Source organism: Rhinolophus sinicus, chromosome 17 (assembly GCF_057876585.1).
Source record: "Rhinolophus sinicus isolate RSI-liver-muscle chromosome 17, RSI-T2T, whole genome shotgun sequence".
Taxonomy (NCBI): Eukaryota; Metazoa; Chordata; class Mammalia; order Chiroptera; family Rhinolophidae; genus Rhinolophus; species Rhinolophus sinicus.
In genome coordinates this window covers 30557944-30574498 of record NC_142517.1, presented here as the reverse complement: position 1 = coordinate 30574498, position 16555 = coordinate 30557944, and the positions used below count along the sequence as shown (strand labels likewise).

The 16555-nt window shown below is 37.5% G+C and overlaps 1 protein-coding gene across 1 annotated transcript in view; it reads right to left on the bottom strand.

The window, feature by feature from the left end:
- The window catches only part of OTOL1 (otolin 1), a 134531-nt gene that overhangs the window by 53693 nt on the left and 64283 nt on the right, over nucleotides 1-16555 (bottom strand). The window lies entirely within an intron of this gene.

Here is a 16555-nt window from a genome sequence, read left to right as displayed (position 1 = left end):
AAATTGTCAAATTGCCCCCCAGAAACAATTCAGACATTTGTTCTTAATATTTGGGAATACAAGCCCCTTTGAGGATCTGATGGCACTTCCACCTCTCCTCAGAAAAAAAGGCAAATACACACAAAAATTTTCATAAAATTTTAGGGACCCTTCTCCCAAAAAAGTACCCCAGGTTAAGAACTCAGTATCAACTTCTGCTCCTAACAACGATGTAAATGCGTGCTTTGCTTACACTTTCACTTTCTTTTCAAATTGTTTACTGATTTCATAGATGGAAGAAAACCACTCTTAATTCATATTTTTTGATTGCTTATGAATGTGAACACTTTTTAAAAGTTGATTGGTCATGTGTGTTTTTTGCACATTGCTGATTTAAGTCTTTTATGTAATTCAAATTCTAAATATTAAAATTTTTAACTCAATACTATAAAAGCAGATGATAAATTAGAGGCCTCACGCCCTACGCATGGAGGCTTTTATGAGTATCAGATTCCAATACTGCATGTCTCATGCTTCCCACTAGAGGGCAATATTAGCTCGCGTATTATTTGGCTTCCATAGCAAGTTGCTCAATTTACCTTCAAAGCAGTTTTCTGAAAAAATACTTGAAAATAGTAAAGCGTTATAAATACTTCATTATGTATATAACACATTATTATATAAAAACGACTAATTAAAATTTTCTATTTAATTTGTTTCAACACAAAACAATGTACAAATGGAACTTCAATAATTATTATCATAAACAGTGCTTCAGATGAAAACTATGCCTTTATTAGCATTCATTATTACATAAATTTACTGAAATTATCATTACTTATAGAATGGTGCTTCCAGTACGATTTATAATTGAAACTTCATAAACCATTAGTAAACTGAGGAAAGATCATTGATTCCTGAAAAGCATCTTGAAAGACAACCAGGTCAATTTTTGATTCCAAATATTTTATCCCATTAGTTGATCATGTACTACAAGATAAAGCATGATTTTTCTCATTCAGTAAATATTTACTGATCACCTGTATTTGCAGGGCATTGGTCCAGGGTCTGGAAATACAGTAATGAAGAAGACAGAAATCCCTCACCTTCCGGAGTTCACACACACCAGAGGGGTAGAGCAGGGAGGACATACAAACATATATGTCGTGTATACACACTAGAAGGTTACAGCTGCTGGGAGGAAAATAAAGCTGGAAAGGGAGAAAGAAGCCACTGGGGAAACGGAAGTGGCCTGAGGAGGCTTCTCACACGCTCGACATCTGAGCAGAGAGCTTAGGAAGTCCAAAAAACAGATCATTTTCCACAGAGAGGGAGCATCCAGTGCAAAGGTCTGGAAGCAGGAGTGGATCTGGCCTCTGTGCCTGTGTGCCTGAGAGAAGTAATCGAGGGGAGAGAGAGGAGGCCAGAGGGTGCAGAGCCTTGGCTGCCAGCATCGGGACGTAGGCTTTTACTGAGATGGAGAAAAGTGGGGGTTTTAAGGATAGGCAGGATATGATTTCCATGAATAAAAAAGAATCATTCTGTCTACTATTTTGAGAACAGATTGCGGAGGGACAAGGGTAGAAACAAGAGGACTAATTAGGAAGCCACTGCAATTACTTAGGTGAGAACCGAAAGGGATGTGGACCAGGGTGGTAGCAGCAGCGGAAAGATGACTTCTGAGGTGCCAGTGAGCTGTTGAATAGGTAGTTCCGTGTAGGAGGCAGGCATTCAAGGCAGACGTCCTGGCTGAAACGTACATTTGAGAGACATCAGTATAAAGAGGGAGTAGTATAGAGATCATAAAGAGAACAAGTGCTGAAAAAGAAGAAGAAAGATCTGAAAACCAAACCCTGGGACATCTGTTTAGAAGTCGGGGCAATAAAGAGACACCAGCAAAGGAGACTGAGAAAGCGTGTCAAGTGAGGTCGGAGAAAAACCAAGAATGAGATGTCCAGAAGCAACTGCTCCCAGGAGCAGAAAGTGATCTGTTGCCACAAGCTCAGGGCTGACGGACAGATCATCACAGCAGCGTCACAAGAACAGCGCTCCAGGGGTGGTGGGCCCGAAGCTGATCAGAGAGCACTGCAGAGAGAGAGTGTGATATAGGAGCCAGCAAGCATAACGGTTATTCCAAGGAATTTTGATAGGAAGGGGACCCAGAAGTGAAGTAATAGATGGAGAATGATATGAGGTCAAGAAGTGGTTGGCAAAAGATGCGAGAAATGATAGCCTGAGTTTATGCTATGAGCGGTAGGAAGGAAAAACTGGAGGTTGCAAGAAAGAGATGAGACCTTCCAAAGCAATGTCATTCAGTAAGCAAAGATGGGATCTCCATAGCCAAGTAAGTATATGGGTCCAGATGTCAGGAGGTAGGAGCATTTATGATTAAGAAAATAAGGTCACTATTCCCCCATGGCCCTTTATTCTGTATTTTAGTGGGAAATGTGCCTTATAGGAGCTGTTTATATGTTAAAGCTAGTAGCATATCCAACGGATTAAGTTAAACTGTACAGCAGCTTGATTACTGAACTCTGATGTTCCAAGAGCCGTACATTCCACAGCTGCCTACACCTGCATCTCATGGGGGAGGAACCCTGCGGGTTGGTGAAGGCTGCTTCAGAAACTAATGCCTCTCATTATCCAGTGAGGGCTTTTTCAGGAAGAACTCTGCACAAGAACAAGCAGGGTTTGCCTATAGTATCTTCTGCTGTGGCAGAGAAGCCCTGCCAGCCAGGGCTTTGTGCCTTCTGCTGATTCCATACAAAAAAAGACAATTAAAAATAATAGCCAGGGAGAGGCCAAAATAGGGTGTTACTAAAAATAAACTATTTTTATTTATCTTTTTTCTCCGTTCAAATTTTTTTTTAAGATTTTTATTAAAATATAGCTGACATACAATATTATCTTAGTTTCAGGTGTACAGCATAGTTATCCAACATTTATAAACCTAAAGAAGTGATCACCATGATAAGTCCAGCAACCATCTGACACCGTACTATGCTATCACAATATTATTGACTATATTCCCTATGCTGTACATTACAACCCCCTGAGTTATGTGATTTATAACTGGAAATTTGAACCTCTTATTCCCCTTCAACTCGTCCTTCCATTTTTTAAATTTTTCGATTACAGTTAACATTCAATATTATTTTATATTAGTTTCTGGTGTACAGCATAGTGGTTAGACGTTTATATAATTTATGAAGTGATCCCCCTGACTAGTCTAGTATGCACCCGGCACTATACCTAATTATTACCATATTATTGATTATATTCCCTATGCTTTGCTTTACATCCCCATGACTATTCCATAACTACCAATTTGTACTTCTTAATCCCTTTACATTTTTCACCTCGCCCCACAAGCACCCTCCCATCTGGCAACCATCACCTTGTTCCTTGTATCTACGAGTCTGTTTCTGTTTTGTTTTGTTTTGTTCTTGAGATTCGACATGCAAGTGAGATCATATCGTATTTGTCTTTCTCGTCTGATTATTATCACTTAGCACAATACCCTCTAGGCCCATCCATGTTGTTTCAAACGGTAAGATTTTATTCTTTTTTGTGGCCAAATAATATTCCATTGTATGTATGTACCACTGCTTCTTTATCCAATCATCTACTGATGGACACTTAGGTTGCTTCCACATATTGACTATTGTAAATAATGCTGCAGTGAACATAGGGGTGCATATATCTGTTTGAATTAGTGTTGTGGATTTCTTTAGATAAATACCCAGAAGTAGTCATAAGGTAGTTGCATTTTTAATTTTTTGAGGAATATCCACAGAGTTTTCCATAGTGGCTGCACCAATTGGCAATCCCACCAACAGTAGGAGGGTTCCCTTTTCTCCACATCCTTGCCAATACTTATTATTTGTTGATTTATTGATGATGGTCATTCTGACAGTTGTGAGGTGATACCTCATTGTGGTTTTAATTTTCATTTTTCTGATGATTAGTGATGTTGATCATCTTTTCATACACGTATTGGTCAGGATATGTCCTCTTTGGAATGTCTATTCAAGTCCTCTGCCCATTTTTTAATTAGATGGTTAGCTTTTGTGGTGTTATGTGAGTTCTTTATAAATTTTGGATATTAATTCCTTATTGGATGTATTATTGGTGAATATCTTCCCCATTCAGTAGGTTGTCTTTCCATTTTGTTGATGTTTTCCTTTGCAGTGCAAAAACTTTTTAGTTTGATGTAGTCTCATTTGTTTATTTTCCTTTTGTTTCCTTGCCTAGGGCAACACATCAGGAAAAATATTACTAAGAACAATATCAGAGCGTTTATTGCCTATGTTTTCTTCTAGGAGTTTTATGGTTTGGGGTCGTACATTTAAGTCTTTAATCCATTTTGAATTTATTCTTGTATATGATGTAAGATGGTGGTCTAGTTTCATTTTTCTGCATTTATCTGTCCAGTTTTCCCAACACCATTTATTAAATAGACTGCCTTTGCTTCATTATATATTCTTGACTCCTTTATCATAGGTTAATTGATCACATAGGTGTGGGGTTTTTTTCTGGGCTCTCTATTCTGTTCCATTGATCTATGCCTGTTTTTATGCCAGCACCATGCTGTTTTGATTACTGTAGCCTTGCAGTATAGTTTGATATCAGGTATGGTGATACTTCCAATTTGTTCTTCTCAACATTGGTGTGGCTATTTGGGGTCTTTTATAAAGACCCCATATAAATTCTAGGATTATTTGTTCTAGTTCTGTGAAAAATGCCATTGGTATTTTGGTAGGGATTGCATTGACTCTATAGATTGCTTTGGGTAGTATGGATATTTTAACAATGTTAATTCTTCCTATCCATACTCATGGTATATGTTCCATTTATTTGTATCTTCTTCAATTTCTTGCTTCAATGTCTTAAAATTTTCCAAGTACAAATCCTTTACTTCTTTGATTAAATCGATTCCCAGGTATATTTTTATGCAATTATAAATTGGATTATTTTCTAAATTTCTCTTTCTGATAATTAATTATTGGTATACAGAAATGTAACCAATTTCTGAATATTAATTTTGTATCCTGCTACTTTACTGAATTCATTTGTCAGTTCTAATACCTTTTTGGTGGAATCTCTGAGGTTCTCTGTACATAGTATAATGTCATCTGCAAATAATGATAGTTTTACTTCTTCCTTTCCAATTCAGGTGACTTTTATTTATTTTTCTTGTCTGATTGCTGCAGCCAATACTATGTTGAATAAAAGTGGTGAAAGTGTACATCCTTGTCTTGTTCCTGATCTTAAGAAAAATACGTTTTAGCTTTTCACTGTTAAGTACGATGTAAGCTGTGGATTTGTCATATATGTCCTTTATTATGTTGAGGTATGTTTCCTCTATTCCCAGTTTGCTGAGAGTTTTTATCATAAATGGATGCTGGGTTTTGTCAAATGCTTTTCTTCATGTGTTGATATAATCATATGATTTTTAGCCTTCATTTTGTTTATGTGGTGTGTGAAGTTAATTGATTTGCAGATGTTGAACCAACCTTGCATCCCAGGAATAAATCCAACTTGAGCATGGTGTCTGATCTTTTTAATGTATTGCTGAATCTGGTTTGCTAATATTTTGTTGAGGATATTTGTATCTATGTTCATTAGGGATATTGGTTACACTTTTTTTTTTTTTTTTTTTTTTTTTTTGGTAATGTCTTCATCTGGTTTTGGATCAGGGTAATGGTGGCCTTGTAAAATGAGGTTAGGAGACTTTCCTCTCTTGAGATTTTTGGAATAGCTTGAGAAGGAAAGGTGTTAATTCTTCTTTGAACACTTAGTAAAATTCACCTGTGAAGACATCTGGTCCTGGAATTTTGTTTATGAGGAGTTTTTTGATTACTGATTTGATTTTGTTAGTTGTAATTGGTCTGTTCAGGTTTTCTGTTTCTTCTTGATTCAGTCTTGGAAGATTGTATGTTTCTAGGAATTATCCATTTCTTCCAGATAGCCAAATTTGTTGGCATATAATTGTTCATAGTATTTTCTTATAATTTTTTGTATTTCTTGGTGTCAGATATCACTTCCAATTTTATTTATTTATTACTTTCATTTCTTTCTTTATTTATTTATCATTCTCATTTCAGATTTTATTTATTTGGGTCCTCTCTCTTTTTTTTCTTGATGAGTCTGGTTAAGGGTTTATCAACTTTTTAAAAAAATGAACAATGTTTAAATCTTTCTAAATTATATTATATTTCGGGTTTATATGCTCTACCCTCTAACTGGAGAGTTTTGCCCCAGATCTCTACATGATTCATATTTTCACATATCCTCTGATCAAATGTCACCATCTCAGAGATGTCATTCCTACTTAACCATATAATCTCTACCCCTCTTAGTGTTCACCATGCATTCATTCTATTTCCTTTGTTTTAGTTTGGTTTTCTTCATGCCCTCATCACTCCTGACACTCTGTAGGGTATTTCTCTATTTGTTTTACATCCCTTATCCATGAGGGCAACAAACAACGTTGGTTTTGTGCACTCTTCTCCCCAGTACCTAGAGAACAGCACACAGAGAAGCTGCTCAATAAATATGTGGGGAATGAATGAATTGATATTAATCAATTAGACCATAAAAGAATGAATGAAGTATTGGTGCTGGCAGGAACCATGTAATACTTGGGATATACTTATTACCACCACCATCCCCCCCAAAATGTGGTTATTTATCTGAAATTCAAACTTAGCTGGGTATCTTGTATTTCATTGGACAACTCTATCCCAAGACATGTTAATTGTTGGTAAAGCACACCAAACCATGATGCATCCAATGTAGTGCTAAATCAATGTAGTCAGGAGGTGGCATGGTATAATGAGAAAGAGATATAGTAGAATTAGAGTCAGTTAGGTAGCCCTGGGATCCTGCAGCTGTTGAATGTTGGTTTTCTGAAACTTACTTTCTTGTATGCTATAAAGAAGTAGGATTCAATTATTTGTTCAGTAAATACTATGTGCCAAGCACTAGTTTAGCACATAAGTTATTGCACAATAGGATAAACTTTCCTACATTCTTACTTTTTACTTTATTGATAATATCTTGCAAATTAATTAAATTCTCAAAAATTGTATCTACTCATTCTCGCCCAGAATCATAAAGTCAGTTCTTGCTATTTTCGCTGAAGGATAAATGATTCTATGGGCAGGAATTACATACAAAATGAGTCTTTCATTCTGATTGCACCTGAAGGATTTTCTCTGCCCTCTTTATAACTCCCTCGTACTAACTGAAGATCGTAGGCTCATGAACTTGTATTGTATCTATGCATCCTATTATCTTCATCAGTAAAATATGTTCTTATTAAAAATACATATATTCCCACTGCCATTAGCTCCCCTGGCAAACATTAGTGATTCTTTATCCCTTGAGTTTTAAAGGGGGCATCTTCAACATGGCTGCCTTTTCTTTCTTGTGTAGATTTTTTTTCTATCTGTTCAATTAACAGCACTTAGTTAATATTGGGTTACTTCAGTCTCCAGAAACCACCTATTCCACACTGTGTGTCTTTCATGGGGGAAAAGAGAGGGTGTGATATTTGAGTAACATAAATTCATTAATAGTCTCCCACAAGATTAATGCAATTTGTAATCTCTCAGTGGAAGTCTACACTTTCAGTCTCATACTTGACGGTGAAGATGATAAGATTAGTTAAAAATTACTTAAAAGGAGGGAAAACTAATGGTTCCCTATAAAACAAGGAATGTTGCTCTCCCGTGCAACTGTGAAGAACAAACTGCAATGAACAAACCAAAATTGCTTGGTCAGACGTTGATTGTCATATTGTTCTGACCCTTGGGGTAGGCATTATGGAAGAAATGTACTCTCTTCACAGGAAATGACTCTGTGCTCTCTTCAGCGGTGGTTGCAGTCATTTGACTGTTAGAAGGTCCTTGTATGTGAGAGGTCCTTATTGTGGGGTCACCAGACCCAACCTGCCCATCTGGAAGTTCTGACAAGGGACAGAGAGCCCAGTGGTAACAAAATAAGAAAGGAAGAGTCAGTTTAGAGACAGGAAAAGGAAGATACACAGCAAGGACATGGACGCAGAGGAACAAGGAGCCAGAGTAGCCTTGTCAGGCTCTTCTTCTCAGGCTCCATGTGGAAAACACTGAGCAGCCCTAGCAGTTCCGCTAACCACAGCAAGTTGCGTTCCCCAAGGTCACACAGAAGACCTTCTTACTGCAAAAAGTTCAAACACTGCAACAATGCAATTATCATGGTCTTGTCTACCTCTATAAATTCACTACCTAGTTTTACAACTTAGAAATTATTGAACCTCTGAAAAAAAAAGTCAAGTTATGTAAATTGCATTCACAGGCCTAGGGTATGAGGGCCAAACTTGGACGGCAGCCTTGCAAATTTGATCACCTTGCACGCAGTTGTGCTCAGAAACCCCTCTGCTCATTTATGTTCTATAATTTCTGGTATTCCTTCTGGGCTCCTACCCCACTAAGAGAAAAAATACAAATATAATCCAATCGATAAACTCCATCAAATAAATAGCCTCTTTAGGTAACTCAGGCTTTCTGAGGAGAAGGCTGAGCATGTTAAACTTCCACCATTTCCCCTGCTCTTCTCCAAGATGGCAGCTCAGTGAATGGTGTTGGGGCCCCAACACATACACACCATTCTCTGCCTTCCATCTCCTCTGCCTGGTCACTGGATCCCCCATCTGGCATCTATTATTCAAATATGGGCCTGAGGAACTGTCAGGTCTTTCTCGGATGGGTCTGATGAGATCTGATCTTCAATTCCCATTCTGTCACTAGCCCACATTGCTTAGAGTGACACTTTGTCCCAGCCACATTAATTCCCCTCCCATTAAGTTCACCCATCAGTGCCTTTATCTATCTAGATAGTTCATGGAAACCATTTATGGAAACTTCTGGTAAAGGGATATTCTGGGGAATCTGGCCCTCATTCCACCTATCTGACCCTGCAGTTGCCCACGTTGTTATGGGAAAAACCACTCTGTGAGCTTTCCTCCTTTCAAAAAGAAAGTGGTGCAAAAGCCACTTTCTTTCACTTCCGCCCTCACCCTACCTAAGCACTTTGGCTTACACAGGATCACTCAGATACCTTGTCGCACCATGTGCTTCCTCTGACTCTGTTACCTCCTTCCTCACACAAGGATGGGCTCCCCTCTTTCTCTTCTGTTCTGATAAAGATGTGCCTGGCAGAATATGAGTAGTGTACTCAGTCCAAACAGTGCCAGATGAGATCTACCCTCCCCTTCCCTGAAGCTTTTGTCACCATGGTTTAGGCTTGAAGGTAAAAGACTGGAAGAAAAACAAAAGATGATACGACAAAACAAAAATACAACTGTCAATTATTTTCCAAAACGTGATTCCTTTACATATATTTTCTCAGAAGCAGAATTTCTGAACTCCTTTCACGAGTTTCATCACAGGCTTTTAGCTTCCTAATTTGCCAGTACACCTACAGCATTCCAAAGAGGCCTTTTTATTACCTCATTTAAAAACAACAGAAAACAAAATAAACCCACCTAACCAGTTCTCCCAGCTTTGATGTCAAGTCAAAAGCATCCAGCAGTGAGGGACTGGAGGCTGCAGAAAAGCCACGTGTAAGGGTGTAAACACAGGATTCAATTCAGAGAATTTGGGGCAGATAAACATATGTTTGGAAAATTCCAATCCAAGGAATTTGGGGCAAATAAAAGGATGTTTGGAAAATTCAAGGCCAGCGTTATTAATGAAGTTGTGGATGAAAAAGGGCTACATATTAAACCTAACCAGCTCAGGGGAATACATCCTGGCAGGCCCTACAAACTCAGAGACTGAAATTAACCACGTAGGATGATCTGAACATAAAAATCCCTGACTAAGGGCAGGTCGTGGGCAGGTAGTCACATCCTTGGCCTGCAGCTTCCTTGACAAAGATCAGTCTTTATCATAAGTGCAACTGTCTATTGTCTTTTTGCATCTAAGATAACATACCCTTGGAATGTCAGAGTAATCCCTTTTTCCTTACCCCTCAGGGCACACCCCACTGCACCAGAGCACCAGACGACAGAACCCCTTATTCTTATCTTGTTCCCTGAATACCATCTCTGTGTGTTGTAAAATGTTAATTAACTATCCGGTACCAACCAATGTAAAAGAAATATGTGTCTCTCCTTTTTACTTTTTATCCAATCCCAAATATTTCCCCGTTTTGCTTCCTCCCAGCCCCTTATTTTACCAGCAATGGATTGCAAGTAACCCTCCTCACATCTCCTCCTTTGATTCTAATGTATAAAATAAGCTGCAAAACTGCCATTCTCCAGGGCATTTCTTAATCCATTGAGATTTTGCTTCCCTGTAATTGTCACCAGTTTGGCTCAAATAAACTCATTAACGTTCTCTACAGGTATGGACCTTTGTTTTCTAAGGTGGTGAACACACACCCATGATGACTTGAATGGTCTTCAGCATCACATAGTAATGACACATCTGCCAGTTTCAAAAGCTGAGCACTGCCCTGTGAAACTTCTCAGATAAACCCAGTTGTGTCTGGCTTCTTTTACAAAGTAATCTTCCAATGTGGTTGCCTAAGTGAATAATGCTCTAGCATGACTCAATTTCATTTGAGTTTGTTTAGGAATTCAGTCCAAATACTGATATAATTTTGGCATAAATATTCATTTGCAAGGTCATGGGGTACGAGCAAAAAAACTAACTTTTTCATAACGTGTCATTTCCAGAGAGTGTATGTCCTTTTGAATATGGATTACATCTCAGGGAAAAGTTGGAAATCATTTCTAGAGCCTTATTATTAAAGTTTCAAATATAATAATTATATTCTGGGAAATGTGTCGTTAGGTGATTTAGTCGTGAAAACACCATAGAGGGTATTTACACAAACTTAGATGGTATAGCCCACTACTGTAATTGTAAGTGCTATACTTTTATATAGTGCAGTAGGTTTGTTTACACCAGCACCACCACAAACGCGTGAGTAATTGTACTTATGCCCTGAAATTTGGCTTTTTCTTTTTGTAACACAAATGCCAACTTAAGCTTTGATTGCCTTGGCATCCATTTCAAAGAGGTCTCCCCTTCAATGAAGGGGCTGCCAGATGGCTCAGTTGGTTAGAATGCGAGCTCTCAACAAGGCTGCCGGTTCAATTCCCTCATGGGATGGTGGGCTGCGCCCCCTGCAACTAAAGATTGAAAATGGCAACTGGACTTGGAGCTGAGCTGCGCCCTCCATAACTAGATTGAAGGATGACTTGGAGCTGATGGGCCCTGGAGAAACACAGTGTTCCCCAATATTCCCCAATAAAATTTAAAAAAAAAAAGTCTAGATAAAGAACCAAGCTGCCTCCCCATCACTGATGTTCCTTTGTTTTAGAGATCCTTGTTGATTTAGATATTTGATCATTTAGGCTACTTGTTTTTTTGTCTTCCTGTGCTTTAAATTTCCACTCTTATGTTTTAAATTCATCAATAAAGAGTGAGCCCTCGAAACCCTCTAGGAAAAGAGTGAAGACAGGGAACATACAAAATGGAGCTGCTTTGACCAAGCTGCTAAATCATTAACATTATAAAGGTTGTGTCATGAGGAAATAATTCTATCTTTCTTTGTTTCTTTTCTTTTCTTTCTTTTTTTCTCTTTTTCTTCCTTTCCTTCCTTCCTTCCTTCCTTCCTTTCATCTTAACTAGCCTGGGAACTTAAACTTTTGAATTTTCCAGTCCTGCATCAATGCCCTGACATACATCAAACTGCAGGTAACCCTCTAACTATCCAATAAAGAAAGTAGGATGTGACCAGACCTCTTGGTACCATCCTCCTGACCACTTGGCATGCATCATCCATGCCATCTGACATCTGGCTGATAACAGTCCTGAACCAACCCTAGGACTAAGAATGCAGGACTGATTATTCTAAAGGAGGTGGCTTTTACAGTAAGAATTCAACTTTTCTTTCTTCTTCAAAACACTTCTTGGTTTTTTGCCTAGCTGTGTTGCCAGTTTGCAAACTTTAAGACCCTTGAATAAATTTTTGTGCTTTACTTTTAACCAAAGCCTCCTGACTCTTTTTGAGTACATTCGACACCCCTGCCCCTACCCTCAACCCCTGTAAAAGAAGAACCCAGACCTGCTAGCTCTCTCTCTTTCTCCATGACCTCACTGTGTGCCCTGTGGCATACTGTGTATGCTCCAGGGCCTGTAAATAATGAACTCTTTTTTTCTTCAGAGTTTTACTGAAGGTCTTGCAGTTGTAATGAGAATCACAAGGGTAGGTCTGGTCATGATATTGGTTTAGAAAGGAGAAATGTCTATAGGAAACTCACTGGGGCCAAGGTGAGTGCCCCAAAGCATTTCTAGCCAGTAACATTGCTATCAATAGACTGAGATGGCACAAAACAGTACTATGTTTCCCTATGACTTTAGGACGGCTATGACATCATTAACAAAGAGGAATTTTTTTAGCTCCATTATAATCTTATGAGACCACAGTTGTATCTGTGGTCTGTCATTAACCAAAACGTTATGTAGCTCATGTCTACAGATGTCAGATGAAGATATTTTCATGGTGACTATTACAGGCATTATTTTAAAAAGTCGTTCCTAAGCAACATAAATTGTATTCAATTAAATTGATAATATACCCATTACATACTGTTTTTACATTACAATTACAAGCAGATTGTCTTCAATGTTTACATAAGAGTTTCACTATCTTTCATGTATAACTTAGATCCACAATCAAGAAGAATAAGTCTCTTCTTTGGTACCACTATCTATATTTTTAAGGGGAAAAAAGAAAAAGTTATGCAGTAGTGATGTGTTGAAGAAATTCTTGGGAAAATAGGCATGAATAGGAGTAGTAAACTGAGAATGTTAGGTCTATTTAAGTTCTTTAATTAAACTTCTCTGAAATTTAATGTAATTGTTAACCAGTGATATAAAATATCACTGACAAAACCAGTTTTTAGGAACTGTAGCTTATTCAGTCCTTTTTTTAAATTTCAAAATCTACTTTTCTTTAACAAAATAATATGAATATTTCTCTATAAATTCCTACAGCTTTTTGTTGGTATATGTATTAATATACTTACCATGAACAAATGTCTGCATATGCTTATCCACTCCATCTCACACACACACACACACACACACACACACACACACACACACTCTACACAGACTACACACCACATACCAGATTATAAACTATGGCAAGGATTGGACCTTTATCTTCTTTAATCTTCCATAATTGTTATTCTAGTCCTTGTAAACAGGAGGTGCTTAGTAAATGCTGACCAAGTTGAACTGATGTTTGCTTTAATGGCTTAAAATCTTAGCTTGAGAGAGCATTTCTAAAGAAGATATCTAAAAGACTCTATAATTTTATGGTAAATTTATGGTAAAAAAAAGACAATTTTACTTTTTCATCAGTTCTGTTATTATACCTAGGTTCAGCAGAACTTTTGCTGATAAGTCAATATGGTAAATTTCCAGGGTTTTATATTGTCTATTTAAAACTAAAACTGTGTTGACAAAAGGTATATCAAAGAGACTGATTACACTGGCTTGTGATTAAATTAGTGCTGGATGAGCTTTATTGCCTGCTTTTTAATATCTCACCACTGAAGTCTCAATGCACAAAGGTTGAATTTAATTGCATTATATTAAGTTTCAGAGAAATATAGCTGTCCTTCTAGATTCTACCCACTTTTCCCGCTAGAATAATTTATTTTAATTAAAGAGATAAGTGTCTGCTCTGTGTGGGGTGTTTGTTTGTTTGTTTGTTTTAATCAAGAGAGGCTCAAAATTAAAGACCTAGAAAAAGCAATGCACATACAAGAGATTAAGACAAATGGATACAGCTTTGATGAAATTGAGTAACTAGAAGAGAAGGGGAGATGAAGGAAAGACAGCAAAGGAGTGAGTGAAAGATACTTCAATGAAAACGAAAAACAAAAATAGAGAAGTGAGTTTTTGCGAATTTAAAGATCAAGGCAGGGTCTGGACCACATGTCTTCTTGACTTGATTACCCTGAAGCTCTTATCACACTGCCTTGCCCTCTGTAGATCTCAGAAAACATTAGTTATGCCTCTCAAAATTGAGCACATATATAAATTACCTGGGGACCTTATGAAAATGCGGATTCTAACGCAGGGTGTCTGGAGTGGATCCTGACAGTGCATTTCTCACCAACTTCCAAGTGATGCTGATGTCATCTGGGGACCACACTGCATAGTAAGGTGTTAGTTGGCACACTAAGCAAGTAACATGTTTTCCTTGTCTGAAAATACAGAATAGGGTTTCCCAACCTTGGCAATCTTGACATTTTGGGCTGGATGATTTTTTTACTGTGGGGGACGCTCCCGCAAGTGTAGGATGTTTAGTAGCATCCCTCACCCCTACTTACTGGATGCCGGTAGCTAATCTCTTAATTATGACAATCAAAAATATTTCCAGATACTAAATTATCCATGGGAGGCAAAATCACCCGAGCTGAAAATCAATGAAATATGAAATGTGTTGGGGATCTTATATGGGAAGACTGCTAGATGAAATGTATACACCTTTGTAAAAGGAGCCCTATGTCTTTTAGTTCTGTGCCAGCTCTGACCCTTATCCAAACTTGGCCTTCCTTTAAAAATAACAGGGGAGAAAACAGTGGTGGAAGCCTTCATGCCAACACCTCAGATGAAAACATTACAATTTGGCCTGGTCCCCCTTTAGGGGAACTTCACATCCAAGAACCACCCCCTCCATGTGCTGCAGAGCTGCAAGATCTGAGACTATTCCTAGCATCTAGAAGAAATAAAATTATTTGTACATGCCATGTTTCCCCAAAAATAAGACCTAGCTGGACAATCAGCTCTAATGCATCTTTTGGAGCAAAAATTAATATAAGACCCGGTTTTATTTTACTATAATATAATACTGGGTCTTATATACTTAATATAATATAATATAATAAACATAATATAATACCAGGTCTTATATTAATTTTTGCTCCAAAAGACGCATTAGAGCTGATTGTCCGGCTAGGTCTTATTTTCGGGAAAACACGGTATTCCTAGGATTTAGATAAATGTTAAATTAGTAGACATTTTTACTATTTCAGCAATGTTAAGTCACACACACACACACAAACACACACACACACACAAAAAAAATGTAGTTTTAATATCATCTATACTATGTCTCTCAGAGATTCCTTCCTTCCTTGTATATGTCAGGGAGAGGGAGAATCCCTCCCTTCTTTAGTTTTAATGGCTGGACTAATAATAAAAATTAAAATTGACAAAAAACTAGGTCAACAGGAGAAAAAAACAATTTAATACATGCAGATGGGAAAATCACAATATAATGCTCTCTCAGATCATAAAATGAGGCTCAAAGAAATGAGTAAACTAGGCACCTTTTTATACTTTTTAGACAGAGAAACAGTAAATTTGTGAAAAATTGACAGGACAAAGAAAGTTAGTGCTCATTAGAAAGTGATCTAAGCAAGGTTTGGGCTTGGGTAGTACATTAGTACAGGTGTTATAAGGTTTGTTTATACATGCTTTTTAGACTCCAGATTTTTTTCTAATTAAATTTATTGGGGGTAACATTGGTTAATAAAATCATATAGGTTTCAAGCGTATAATTCCATAATACATCATCTATATATTGCATTGTGTGTTCACCACCCAGAGTCGGTTCTACTTCCATCACCATATATTTGATCCCCTTTACCCTCTTCTACTATCCCTTCTCCACCCTGACCCTCTGTCTGTTAGCTTTTGCTTGTTTGTTTGTTGTGTTGTTTTAGTGCTTTCAGTTTTACATCCCACATATGAGTGAAATCATATGGTCCTCAACTTTTTCTGTGTGACTTATTTCACTTAGCATGATAATCTCAAGATACATCCATGTTGCTGCAAATGGTAGTATTTCATCTTTTCGTATGGCCTGGTAATATTCCATTGTACATATGTACCATATCTTCTTTATCCAGTCATCTATCAAAGGACACTTCAGTTGTTTCCATGTCTTGGCCATCGTGAATAAAGCTGCAATGAACATAGGGGTATATATGTCTTTATGGATAAACGTTTTCAGGTCTTATGGGTAGATACCCAGAAGAGGTATCGCTGGATCAAATGGTAATTCTATTCTTAACATTCTGAGGAACTTCTATACTGTTTTCCATAGTGGCTGTACCAATTTACATTCCCACCAGCAGTGTGTGAGGGTTCCTTTTTTCTCCAAAATTTCTCCAACTCTTATTACTTGTCTTATTGATAATAGCCATTCTAACAGGTGAGAGGTGGTATCTCACTTTGGTTTTGATTTGCATTTCCCTAATAGCAAGTGAAGTTGAGCATTTTTTCATATTTATATGTCTCCTTGGGAGAAGTGTCTGTTCAGGTCTTCTGCCCATTTTTTAATTGTGTTGTTTGTTTTTTAGTTGTTGAGGTGTATGAGTTCTTTATGTATTTTGGATATTAGCCCCTTATTGGAAGTATTGTTTGCAAATACCTTCTCCCATTTGGTTGGTTGCCTCTTTATTTTATTGATGCTTTCTTTTACTGTGCAGAAGCTT